The sequence below is a fragment of the Ictalurus furcatus genome, chromosome 4, assembly GCF_023375685.1.
Source record: "Ictalurus furcatus strain D&B chromosome 4, Billie_1.0, whole genome shotgun sequence".
Taxonomy (NCBI): domain Eukaryota; kingdom Metazoa; phylum Chordata; class Actinopteri; order Siluriformes; family Ictaluridae; genus Ictalurus; species Ictalurus furcatus.
This window is the reverse complement of record NC_071258.1, coordinates 23,335,441-23,349,056: the sequence shown is the minus strand read 5'-3', so window position 1 is coordinate 23,349,056 and position 13,616 is coordinate 23,335,441.

Sequence of the window (13,616 nt, the reverse complement as noted above, 5' to 3'; positions counted from 1 at the left end):
TGCAAGTTATCAAACCAAACATGACAACTTTACTGCACTGTAAGTTAAAATGAAGCTATGTAGGCTAGTGAAGTTAGTCTGTCTTGTCTTTAATTCGACTAAAAGCATGGCAAGGACTGAAAAATGGTCAGCTAAATGTCACAATTTCATGTGATTTTCCCAATAAGTGTTATACTGTAGGCTGTATAGCCTAATGCCCCCTCTAATCTACTTTTACCAATTTTCCTGGCCTCAACCTGAGCTTCCATCCCTCCCCCACCTTCACAAGCTAGCTAGCAAGCATGCACATATGTAGGAACATTTGCTCTCAGAGGTGAGTAATTCCGAGTTAGATTTAGACCTACTGCATTTCGTTTTCTCAACTAAATTTTACTCGGCAACGTTTTTTACTCCAGTAGCCTAACAAGCTGTTAAAAGCAGTAGGCAATTTCTCAGCTTTCTTAGGTTTCGGGAGAAAGGTCAGTATGTTTTGTGTCTTTTTACTTTTTGAAACAAAGTGCGCTATTTCCTCTTTTTTATTTGGCTTTATTTTAAAATTTGGTTTGGTTTGAGGTCAGTAAATCTTTGTGAAAGCTGGTTTGAGGTCGGTAAATCTTTGTGAAAGCTGGTTTGAGGTCGGTAAATCTTTGTGAAAGCTGGTTTGAGGTCGGTAAATCTTTGTGAAAGCTGGTTTGAGGTCAGTAAATTACAGTAGAGCATGGTGCAGACTGCCAGAGAGAGGCTTTATTAGTCCGTCTTTTTGAGATTGCCGTTACACGTTTACACTGTAGGCTACATATTATGTTAGCTTGTCATGCTCAGTAGCCTAGATCCAAATGCTACGCGATATCGTTCTATTGTTCATATAAGTGATTTGCGTGATAATGTTTCAGCCAGTGAAGAAGGGACGTTTACTCTTAGCCTCATTCTTATTTACATATGATACGTTTCAGTGTTCCTGCTATTAGCATACCCTTAAAGGATCTACAAATATTTAATACGCTTTAATAATTATTGTTGCACGCCACAGGTTTTATGATTTGCCATATTTTTTATGGAAGTTAATCAACTGTGTGTGCGACTAGTTGAAGTGGAGTTAAAGAAGCTACCAGGTTATTTAAATGCAGTTCTGTACTCAATTAATTGAATAGGAAAGGCAGACAAATGATTAAAAGTAATGATAAAAAGATGCATTTAAATACTTTTATAAAAAATACAACAATTTGTAATTACATTTTACATCAGTTCAGTTTTTCATTTATCATTTAAAGACTAAGGAAATATAGTTCTAATTGGCAAATTGAATTACCATTAATATTCTCAGATTTTATTAATTATTTAAATGTCTTTTAATGCTTTAATCTTGTGTCACACTCCAGGCTCTTCATCACATTATTCACTGTATATCTGATCTCATATATAAACTTTTGTCTATTCACAGTCTTGTCAGGCTGGCAGAGATGGAGGCAAAGCTCTGAGTAATAGTTGATGACTGAATTGAGAAGTTGGTCCTTCCATCAGGAATCCCACCCACTGTGGAGGAACTGCAAACTGTTGTTTGAAGAATACTTTACTCTTCATAAAAGTGACCAAATTAAACACAAAGACACCATAAAGGTTGTTCACAGCGCCCCGATTCTTCTTAACTTGCTTCCTCTTGATGAAAGTTTGGACAGTTCCTTTGGTCAAAAGTCAACTGACTGAGTCTGCATCAAATGCAGAGTCATCTGTTGGAACATCATCTTCACAGGACACCATTATTCTGCCTAGGCGAAGTACCTCAGAACGATGCCAACAAGGCCAATGCAGTTCCCTATTCCACAGTTTGCATATGAAACCAAGATGTACCTTGAAAGAGCCACTGAAGAATACAAGAAGAATGGAACACTTCTGACTACCTCAAAGGTCAAGGCAGACATACTTGAGAAGCTGTCTGAAAATATATACACATTTACAGCTTATCCATCACGTGCACAGATAAGTGATGTTGCTGAGGCACTTGTCAAGAAATATCCTTTTCTCAAAGAACCTGGCTCCTTCTCAGGTTGCTATGGCTGGCAACAAAGCATAAAATACAAGATGGCTAATTATCGCACCAAACTCAGAGGCTAAGGTGTTCCTGAGGTCATATGTAATGCACTCAAACACGAGAGCCCTGAGGTCCAGAAGTCTGCAAAGAGTGTAAAAAAAAAACCTAGAAAGGCAGAGGAAAACTACCTCCCCCCTCACCCAGCAGGGAGAGGATGAAGAATGTCAAGAACAAGAAATGATTCAGTTGCTTACTGAAGTAAATAAGAGGGACAACAAGAAGTTGATAAAAGAAAAAAATGGCCAAAACATTTGCACACAGAAGAAACGAAATAGGCTGACAATCACCCAGCATAGAGGACATCAAAGCCAGATGGCCTGCTCTATTTGAGGCATCTCATGTGAGTTACTAATGCTAAATTACAAATATTCCTAGTCCATTGTGAAGGACTGCACTGTTGGTTTTGCATATTTAGCTCTTAGATACAAAACGTATGTTATGTTACTGTCAACTATTTTCTAAATCATATATTCAAGATCAAATTCCAGAGTCAGAATTAGGTTGATTCTCGCTTTTAAAAATGTTGTAAGAACAATTTGTACACTGGTTTCGTTATTTATCTTTCAGATCCAGGATGAGTTTCACAGAATCACAATGATGCACCTTGAATCAAAGTTCATGTCCAATCTGGATGAATACACTCCCAGGCTTCTGAAACTCTTCCAGTCCAAGGGTGGAACCATGGGGTTAAGGTTACAGGCCATCCTACTCAAGGTATCCTTCAACGAGTATTATGTTTGCTAATGTTTTCTTTTTGGGATTTTGTGGTCAAACTGCTGGAATATCATTTGCTTATTACTTAAATCTTCAGGAAGTAATGTTAGCGATTTTCTCTACAAAAAGAATGAAATAACTGCATTCCTTTTTAAAATAGTTTGCATACACTCCGTGGCCACCTTATTAGATTTTCAGCTCTGTATATTTGCTTCTTAAAGGAATAGGTCAGCATTATGGGTAATAGGTTTATTGGCATTCTCTCTAAGAGGAAGATTTTCAGATTAATGCCACTGTCTGTTCTATAAATGTGAAGTTACAACCAGCAGCATAGCTTATCATAAAAACTGGAAATGGGGAAATAGCTAGTCTGGCTCTGTCCAAAGTTAGCTAAATTGTCCTACCAGCACATCTAAAGTGCACTGATGAACATGTTATGTCTTGTTTGTTTAATCCATACAAGGTGTAAAATGTTTTGGTTTTATGGGGGTTTATGTGCTATGCACTATTTCTTTGCTGGGACCAGTGACTTCCTGGAGTCACAGTTGGTTCCCTGGAAACCTCAGAAATGACTGTTTCATTAGACTGGTCCCTGAGACAGCACATGAAGAATAACTGATGGAGGATTGTTTAACAATGTGGTGTTAAAAATGGCAACTTTAAAGGTCAGTGCATGATTTTTACACCATGAACTTGAATAATGTTAATTGTTGTTTCAGGCTTCAAGCAATCCTAGCATCAACATGATGGGGTGGCTGTGGATCAGGTGATAGAGCGGGTTGTCCACTAATCGTAGGGTTGGCGGTTCGATTCCCGCCCCACATGACTCCACATGCCGAAGTGTCTTTGGGCAAGACACTGAACCCCAAGTTGCTCCCGATGGCAAGTTAGCACCTTGCATGGCAGCTATGCTACCATTGGTGTGTGAGTGTGAATGGGTGAATGAGACACAGTGTAAAGCGCTTTGGATAAAAGCGCTATATAAGTGCGCCATTTACCATTTACATGATCAGAGATGTTGTCATTCAGTGTTTGGTGGTGTACCTTGGGGAAGCTACAGATCAACTCTTAAGAGAGTATGATGTAAGTTAAAGTAAATGTTAAAATATGAAGGTGATCTCACTCTCTTGTCACTCTGTATACTATATTTCTCACCATAATTCTTGGCAAGCCACTGAGTTTTGTAGTTTTGTTCGAGTCTTGTAAATAATCATTGTCCTTTTGTGTGTGAACACTTTTTTTTGTTGTTTTTCATTAAGGAATGTTTAAGTACTACTGCAGAAATAGGTGGTGTTACTAAATGCTTGCCATCTCAGTCTGATTTCACCAAAAGGCAGAATTCAAAAGTTATTAGTAGTTTACTTATTCTCTTTCTCCCAAGTAATGCACTACGAACAGCTGTATTTAATGTCTTTAACCTAGGAACTTTTATGGTCAAATTATAGAGTTTCTTCCTAAGAGCTATACACAAAGTAGCTGAGAGACACTTTTACAGAGACTGAGGTAACTTCTAAAATAAGCGAAGGAGCAGAGTTGATCCAGTTGCTGTGGATTTAGGAGTGAGCTTACAGTGCCATAGAGAAAGAGAGAAACTAATTTATATAGCAATGGATTAATTTCATTTAAATTTCATTTACAAATATTTACATCTGAGACTCAGTTCTGACCATCATCTCTGGTGTCACTGAACTGTTTTGCTTTGTTAGTGAGCTGATTGCATCCTTTTTAACTTGCCTGCCATGAAAATATGCTTTTACAAGTAAATGATCTCTTTCTAAATGTCTGACGTAAATGGGGTGCATTACAGGCAACAGCTATGTCTCATCCGAAGGGTTGGAAGCAATTTGGGAGATGTTTAATTAGGACCTTATCCTTTGGCTGTACAGTCTGAAATAAACAATTTTCTTGCTATTTCAGGATGCTGATGAAGACAGTGTATTGCAGGACCTTGCTGTACAAAGGATTAAAATCTACATCAAGAGTAATATGTCGGAGGTTCCTGATAACATCAGTATCGTGGTAGAGGGCATGAAAGTTCTGACAGCTCTTGGTAACTTTCCAAGGGCTTGCTCCATGCTCCTTGGGTTGACCTATGCAGTGAATCTTGCCTATCCCAAGGAGCTCAGGTATACGTTCGAAGTCTTCCAGAAACTCCTCCGTGAGCTGGATTGTTCAAAGCTGTCCCCAAAACTGAACAGCCTCAAGAATAAGCTACTAGCTTAAGAAAATGGACCTTTGCAGGATGAAAGGGAATTGTTGTGGCACTGTCACATGGTTACCTTCAAGGCTTTGTTAAATGCTTGAGTTTCAGTGATGCAGGTGGTTGTTCAGATTTGAGGGGCGTGGCCCTCAGCCAACTATATTTGTACCTTCTGAGTCCACTGTGTACACCAGGGATTCAGGGATTTTTTGACATGTTTTAATTGAGGCTTTTGAATTTGCACAAATACAAAATGTAATTGTTCAAGTGAATCCCATTTTTGCAAGTGAAGTAGCAAGGCAAATTAAAATACAAAAACTTAAAATACAAAATGCATTTTATTCTTGTACTGTTATTTTATTGTTTTATTTTGGCATTTTGCACTTGAAAAATGTTGGGTACACATGTTGAGACAAAGTTGCACAAATAAATGTTTACCTTCTGTTATTTTTATGCATGGTGATCTGTTGACCCAACTTAAGTAAACTGTGGCACCACGAAGGCATGATATTGGTTGGATTAGAAATAGAGAAATGAAAGTGACATTAAATATATTTAAAGTCATGTGATACCAATGAAGACTTTAAACAATTAATTAAGGTACAGATAAATAAGAATAGCATTGTGTGTGTGTTGAATTATGCAACAATGTGCTCAAATGAGTTATATATATTTTTTATTTAGTGAACCGAAGTCAATTTCACCCAGGTAATTAGTAAATATAAATCAATTCAGTAAAATATAAATCAGTTTCCCCCACATACTTAGTATATTTAGATTACTTTTGCTCAGATACTTAGTAAATATAAATCAGTTTTCCTTGTGAAATTAATTTGGATTTACTCAATATTTTTGGGCTATATAACTCATTTGGCACACTATTACTAAAGCCAACGTATTAATTGTTGCTTTTATTACCATTGACTTAATTTTTTTTGTTTAAATTTAGTTAATTTATTCAATACTTTTTAATCAAAGTTGTAGTAATTAAAATCTATTCAGTTATATTACGTATCACTTTGTTCCCATAATTTTTTTAAGTAAGCATTGGTCACATTTTTTACAGTGTATTAAATTCATATTATTCATAGTATAATATTCAGCTGAGTTCTAGTAAGCTAAAGATGAAAAGGAATTTTCCCTTTTGGCAAGACAATGACCCAAAGCATACATTCAAACCAACAAAGGAACGGGTTAACCAAAAGATCAATGTTTTTGAATTACCTAGCCAGAGTCCAGACCTGAATCCATCTAAAAATCGGGCTGTGTACAGGAGAAACCCTTACAAATTGATGGACCTAGAATGTTTTCAGAAGAAAGAGCTGGAAAATATCACCAAGGTCAAGATGTGCCATGCTGATAGACTCTTACCCAAAATAACTGAGTGCTGTAATAAAATTAAAAGGTGCTTCAACAAAGTATTAGTTTAGGGGTGTGCACACTTATGCAACCAGGCTATTGTACGTTTTTTCTTTTTTTCTCTAAAAAGTTTCTGATTGTTTTTCTCTTTATTTGTATACTTTGCAATTTCACATTAAAGGTGGGAAAAGTTTTGACATGATTTATCTTAGTTTCATTCTTTTACTTCACAAAAACCTGCCATTTTAAAAGGGGTGTGTAGACTTTTTATGTCCACTGTAAATCCTCTCACAGTGGCGTCTCTAATCGGCTTTGTGCAGGTGTTCAGTGTCTCAGACAGACTTGCTGATGTTTCTGACTGTATCACACTCAGGTAAGAGGTGTGGCCTAAAATATGAAGGGGATTCAGATGAAACTATACTTCAAATGTAGTGTGGTTAATATTGTACTATTTTAAAGAACTGTTTATGAATATTGTCATTTATTTATTTATTTATTTTTATCTCATTAGAGGTTTATCTCTTGTACATTTTATCACTGTCATTTATTCATCCAGCTCAGAGTGGAACACTAGAGGGCGTACTGACTCCAGCTCTCACTGTCTGTGATCACACACACACACACACACCGCTAAGGGCAATTTATCACAGCCAAATCATCTGCCATACCTGCATGTTTTTGTACAGTGGGAGGAAACCCACATAGATACGGGAATAAACTGGGGAATTTGGTTCAGTGAGGGTGTTCCCTCACTGAACCAGATTCCCCAGATTATTCCTGTATCTAAAATAACTGTAACACTGTCACACTTAGAAATGTCTCTTTTTTTCATATTCTGAACAGCTCTTTATGATTTATGTGTTTGAGCATGTGTGTGTAGTTCCTGCTCCTGTTACATCTGTGTTTATATAAAGTGGACTGTGTGTGTGTGTGAGAGAGAGAGAGAGAGAGAGAGATTTTACATTGTAAGAAGTTGTAGTTGAAACTCCACCTTTTCTGCTCCTGACTGTGGTCATATCAGGTGAACGTGAAAGCAGGTAATTTTTGTGTCGAGAAAAACACGAAGCTCTTTGGAACAGAATAGCAATGAGTACATGAATATAAAGCTGTAATATGTCCATTTAGGATTATTTACTAAATGAACATTTTTGTGTTCACTTCCACAGCTGACTTTAATCTTTATTGAATAACACGGTGTAACGCAGTAACTTAACCTGAGGGAAGTTAACAGACCTGTGTCCCCTGCTGTGTTTCTTACAGACAGTGTGTAAACATGTTTTTGTTAAAGAGTTTGGTGTGAACCGTGTTTTTTTTTTTTTGTTTGTTTTTTTTTTTTTTACAGTTTTAACCCACACACAATGTACACATTTTGTGGTATAAGTGATTATTTGTTTCTGAAATGACTTTTTGTGGTAAGTATTGTTTGATTTTGAAGCATAAGTGTGGTTTAGGTGAATCTGGATAATTTAAGAAAGTTTATAAAATGATGGTGTATTAGCTATGATACGTGTGTGTATTAATGCGGTCGGTCCGTTTTGTGTAACTGTGCTGTTAGAAAATACATGATGATTGAATGTAGTAGATGTATTAGAATTGTGCATATAAATGAACAGAATGTTGTTTATGAAATAATTGAAACATTTGTTGATTACATTGTTGAGAAAACACTGATGTGTATAAAATTTCTACAGTCCCTCGCTGTTGTATGATACCGTTGTTCTCTTTTACTGAAATGAAAACCAAAACACTTAAACCATCGGCGTCCTTCTTCGTGGAGACTGAGGTGACAATGTCTGAAGAAATTTAAAAAATATTTATTACATACCTTCTTAACATGGTTCTTTAGGAGTTAAAAACCTTTAAAAGATGATGTTTTAAAAGAATTGTGTGTTTTGTTTAAACTATAAACAAGTTTTCAGAAAATGGTTCGCCAACGAGGATACTTACACAGAACTGTCACTAAATACATAAGATATTGTCTATGGTGTGACATCCCATGTCCCCACTGGCTGACAGTCGAGTCGTGTACATTTATGACCTCTAGTAACACTGTTTGATCTGAATGTGTGATCTTTCCTGGAAGTTGTCTGTCTGTGTGAGATAGAGACGTGTGTTTTCTGGGGGTTTTACTGACCAGAATGCTTACAAATGTTCTTATGTTAATGTATTAAGGAGAGAGTCGTGCTTCACAGTGCTTAAATAATGGTTAAGACGTTGTAGTTAAAAGACAGAAGAAACTCTGCAACTATCTGTTACAATGGCTGCTCCGAGAAATCCTCATACCCATAGAAGAACGTTGTGTATTTCACCAACAAGAGGACATGTTGAAATAAGAGAGGACCTGACTTTCTTTTTCTGCTCCAAGAAAAATCCAAGATGTTAGTTTTACAATATCTGAAGATATTGTAAAGACGTTGTTGTTTAACCCTGAGCAGGGCGTCAACAACTCCGAAGATCGTCTCTTAAATCCGAGGGTTCTTTAGAAGTTAATTTCACGTTTCGTAGGCGGAGACGGAAGCAGACACAGGTATGCAGAGCAACGCAATATAATCCAAGCAATAGTTCCAAAGGGGAAAGGCGAAGTTCGTGGTCATGAAACAGGCAGGGGTCAGGCGATCAGGCAAACAAACAAATCAAGGCATAAATCGGAGTCGAGAGCAGAAACAATGGTCAACGTCACTTATCAAAAATGAGAACGGCAGAGAACAAGTCAGCTGAACGTGTACTCTGCAAAGTCTTACTGTTCCCAAAGTCTCTTATATGCTGTGTGTGTGTGAGATTGGGTGCAGGTGTGTGTAGTTAGAACTCCGGGGAAGGCGAGTGCATGCGTGTGTGGGAAGTGTAGTCCTCAGCGGCCATGTTTGTAGTTCGCGGTGACTCCTGGGAAACTGAGTCACGGTTTGGCTGTGATATGACAGGTCAAAAAAACATTTAAAGATGTTTTAAAAGAAATGGGTGTTTCGTCCATAATGGTAAAAAAGAAGAATTTGTACTGCAATGTGAAATAAATTGGTGGAGACACACTGAGTACATTTCTGTTCCACACTCTATAAGGATCCCCACCCTTCATGTAGTGTGAAAAATGTACACACCCTCCGTGACTACATTACTTAAGGTTTAAACATTTTTATTTTGTGGTGGCAGCAGGACAAACCTGTTGTACATTTTGGTACCTGGTGATTTTAGAAGTAGGCCCCAACTGTCAAATATGTTTTATGAATGTCTTTGTCAGGCAAAGAGCACAATGTCATGGAAAGAGTAAACAAGAGTAATTGTGCTGATCTGCTTAGGAGTTCTACTTCAACTTGGGAAAATCCCAACATGGTCCTCAGAGGCGTTATCTAAGGTGTGCATATATAATATAGATCAGATCACCAGTCTGTCTTTACCCTCTCCTGATCTGAAGTCAAAATTATTACTGTTTATTGCCTTGTATGGGTTTATGACAGTGATCAGTCATATACACTATAAGCCAAAGGTATAGAAGCAGTCGAGTTATTTTTAAAGGTTCCAAAATAACTGAACAGTTAAGGCATATTTCCACCAGAACAGAATATTAGACATTTAGTATAAACTAGTGTAAAAATTTTCTCTGAAATATTTCAGTGAAGTTATTTTTCCATATTAAATGCATTATATTAGAAATGATAGTACAGACTTTGTTGATAAATTACAAACCCATACTTTATAACAATTTGTTTAGGAACATCTGAATCTGGCAAATAACTTTTATTGCATTTAGGCATACAATAAAAGTTAATAAACAAATGAGGAAGAAATGACTTGTACACTACTGCTGCAGATATTAAGACCATTTTGTTCAAACTTCAGCATGATCCATAGAGTAGCAGAAACTTATGACACCTTATGAATACCATGTGAAGGATTAAGTTGACTAGTCACTTACAGTTATAAAGGACATGTCCTTGTGCAGGTTCACCTTCACACCAGCATTGACCCCTCTTCTCCCATGTGAACATATATGAAAAGGCAAAAAGTAATATAAGATATACAAGAATATTTATTTACTTTTCTTTTTAAAAAGAAGACATTATAAGGAAAAAACATAATAATATTATTTAACAAGGTCTGCCATTCAGCCCTGTTAAGTGTAAGAGCATTATCAGTATTGTACGGCAGTTGGGATAGTAGTTAGCGACAGTTGGGACAGTAGTTAGCGGCAGTTGGGACAGTAGTTAGTGGCAGTTGGGACAGTAGTTAGTGGCAGTTGGGAAAATAGTTAGCGGCAGTTGGGACAGTAGTTAACGACAGTTGGGACAGTAGTTAGTGACAGTTGGGACAGTAGTTAGGGGCAGTTGGGAAAATAGTTAGCAGCAGTTGGGACAGTAGTTAGCGACAGTTGGGACAGTAGTTAGGGGCAGTTGGGAAAATAGTTAGTGGCAGTTGGGACAGTAGTTAGTGACAGTTGGGACAGTAGTTAGTGACAGTTGGGACAGTAGTCAGCTTTCAGATGTCAGATGAAAAACAGCTTTTTGAGTCACAGTGCCAAACTACTGCAGAATATTTTGATCCTTCTTTTTCAGCCTGAAGGACTGGCATTTATTTAATAGACAGATGGCACAGCCATGTACTTGTTCAGAGGATTTAGGAATTTCTTTAAGAAAGGTTCATTGTTTTTGTTCTTTTATCATAGCTTCAGTTTGTATACTTACTTTGGTTAGTGACAGACTGTTTTATTAGGTGGAGACAGATTTCGTTAACAGGGAATGATGATAGATGAAGATTAAATCGGTATTCATGTACAAAATAAAACTGTCTATATGTATATTTGTCTGCTATTTATCTGTTTAAGTGTAACTGGTTGTACTCTGCGTTGTGTTTTATTTTACCCCCCCCCAAAAAAAAAATCGGCGGACGGCAAATGCGAAAGGGGAAGAATTCACCCAAGTAACAAATTAAAATAATATAGAACAAAAACCATACCCGATGACACAAACAAGCAGTCTCCCTGAGTGAATCGCCCGTAAACGGTGCTCTATAAAATAAACATGATGTGCAATGGTCACATCACATCAAAATCACTCAAAAAGGAGGGTAAAACAACAAAAATAATCACACAGATAAATAAAATAACATTATACACACAAATTAAAATGAGTACATAAGTATATAAATGATGATTTAAATAAAGATGAAACAAGATTACTGAGAACTCAAAATTAAACCTACCTCTCCCATTCAACCATAATGTGAAAGGGAAGAGGAGGAGCCAAAACAGGAAATTACACAGACCAATGACATCATGACAATTAAAAGGGAAAGTACTCACACAAATAGACAGCTACAACAGGTATAAATTTCCTTTTGTGTAATTCTACGTTAAATTTATGGAATATTTTCCATACCATTACATAAGCACTACTTTAATGGCGATATAAAGAGAGAGAGAGACCCTGAATGTATTCATACTAAAAGCACCAGCCTGCTGCTTATGACTAATTTTGCTACACATTAATTAATTCATAGACCCCCTTTCTACCTTTTCAAATTTGTTATACATGTTTCTTTTCAAGCATTGTGTTCAGACATTAAAAATCATTAGTCTGAAGGTTAAGGGTTCCTTAGATTTTTGCTTCTTCAGCATCAACAAGGTCTAAACAAAGACTAAACTCAGAAACAACATAACTGTCTGGTTGTGATCAGAATAAAAGGCAACGAGAAAGGTGACTTAATTCCCATTGAGATTTCTCTATGTTCTATATGACTTTTCTACAGTATATGCCATTAAGTCCTAGTTTCCAGCCATCATTACAGCTCGGGAGAGGAAATCTCGTTCATCAGATATGTGATGTACATCTAGACAATCTGATAACAAACTACACACAACATTTATGTTGAGAAAATTCAGCTTGCTCTTTGTTCCCAAATAACACTGAACCAGATCCATAGTTTACATCATCTGCCCACACGTATTTAATCTGTATTACAAGTACTGAACAAGTTAGAGGAAGAGAACGTGTAGATTTACTGTTCATTGGAACCTTATTGTTTATTTGGATCTGTTTTGATTCATTTTATTATTTTTTTTTTTTATGAAGTACCTTCAACCTAGGAGAGTCTGGCATCTAACATAATGTATGAATGCAGGAACATGGATTTTCACCATGCTCTCCACTGGCACCCGGTCAGGCAGTGCAGGAGTAATGAAAATAAAAGCACACTGCCTATTTAGATTATATCTATGATTAAGTTCACATTCAATTAAGAAATGAAGCTCATGTTAAGGCTATTTCTTCCACAGATGTCTTCAGAAGAAATTGATGACCAATTCCCTAGATATTGTGTCTCAGTTTAAAATAAACACTCACATGCAGATACAGAAGGTATGATATTGTGCACAAAGGCAAGATAGACAGGAATATTTGAAATGAAATTTATCATATCTATTAACTATCATATCTATTTAAATACTTATTAAGATTACTGTGCTAGTGAGTGTGTCAGATGTTCTCTGACCTTTTTTACTTGCTCTAACAATACCAGATGTGAATTATCATTTTTCTATGACAAACCTTGTTCTCACTACAGTATAGTTCAAAACTGTGAGAACAGTTTTGTTCTCACAATTTCATCAGAAGATTCAGATGTGGATAAATTTCAACATGGAAGGAAAAGTGAGGAGCTAACTTATTTCGACCCAGATACAGCTTATATGAAGCAAAGAAAAAACCCAACAAGGGAACTACTGAAACAACACCATGAAAACTCCTAGATTTCACCTGTTTTTATTAAGGATAATGAATTGTTGCAATTAATGGTTGAGGTTGAAAGAATGTTCTGTCAAACTCATTCAGTGTTCCAACAGTGTCCTCCAGGACACTAGTAGATTAGGCTTGGCTGTCTGATGAACAAAGATCAAATAACAGCTCAGTATTTTGGTGAAACTCAACGCCATGTTGATAATGCCGATCTTGATCATCCAGGTGAATGCTACACACTAGTGGTGGTTGAGAAGATCCCCCCCTTACTATGTAAAGTGCTTCGAGTGTCTAGAAAACCGTTATATAAATGTAACTGTAACTAACTAACTAAAAACAAACATGAAACGAAAAATACAACAGAGAAGTCCCAGGACTGTTGAGCAGCTAGAATCTTGTATCAGACAAATGGGACAACATTCCTCTCCCAAAACTCCAGAAACTGGTCTCCTCAGATCCCAGACGTATACGGACTGTTGTTAAAAGAAGAGGGGATGCTACACAGTGGTAAACATGGCCCTGTACCAACTTTTTTGAGACGTGTTGCAGCTATCAA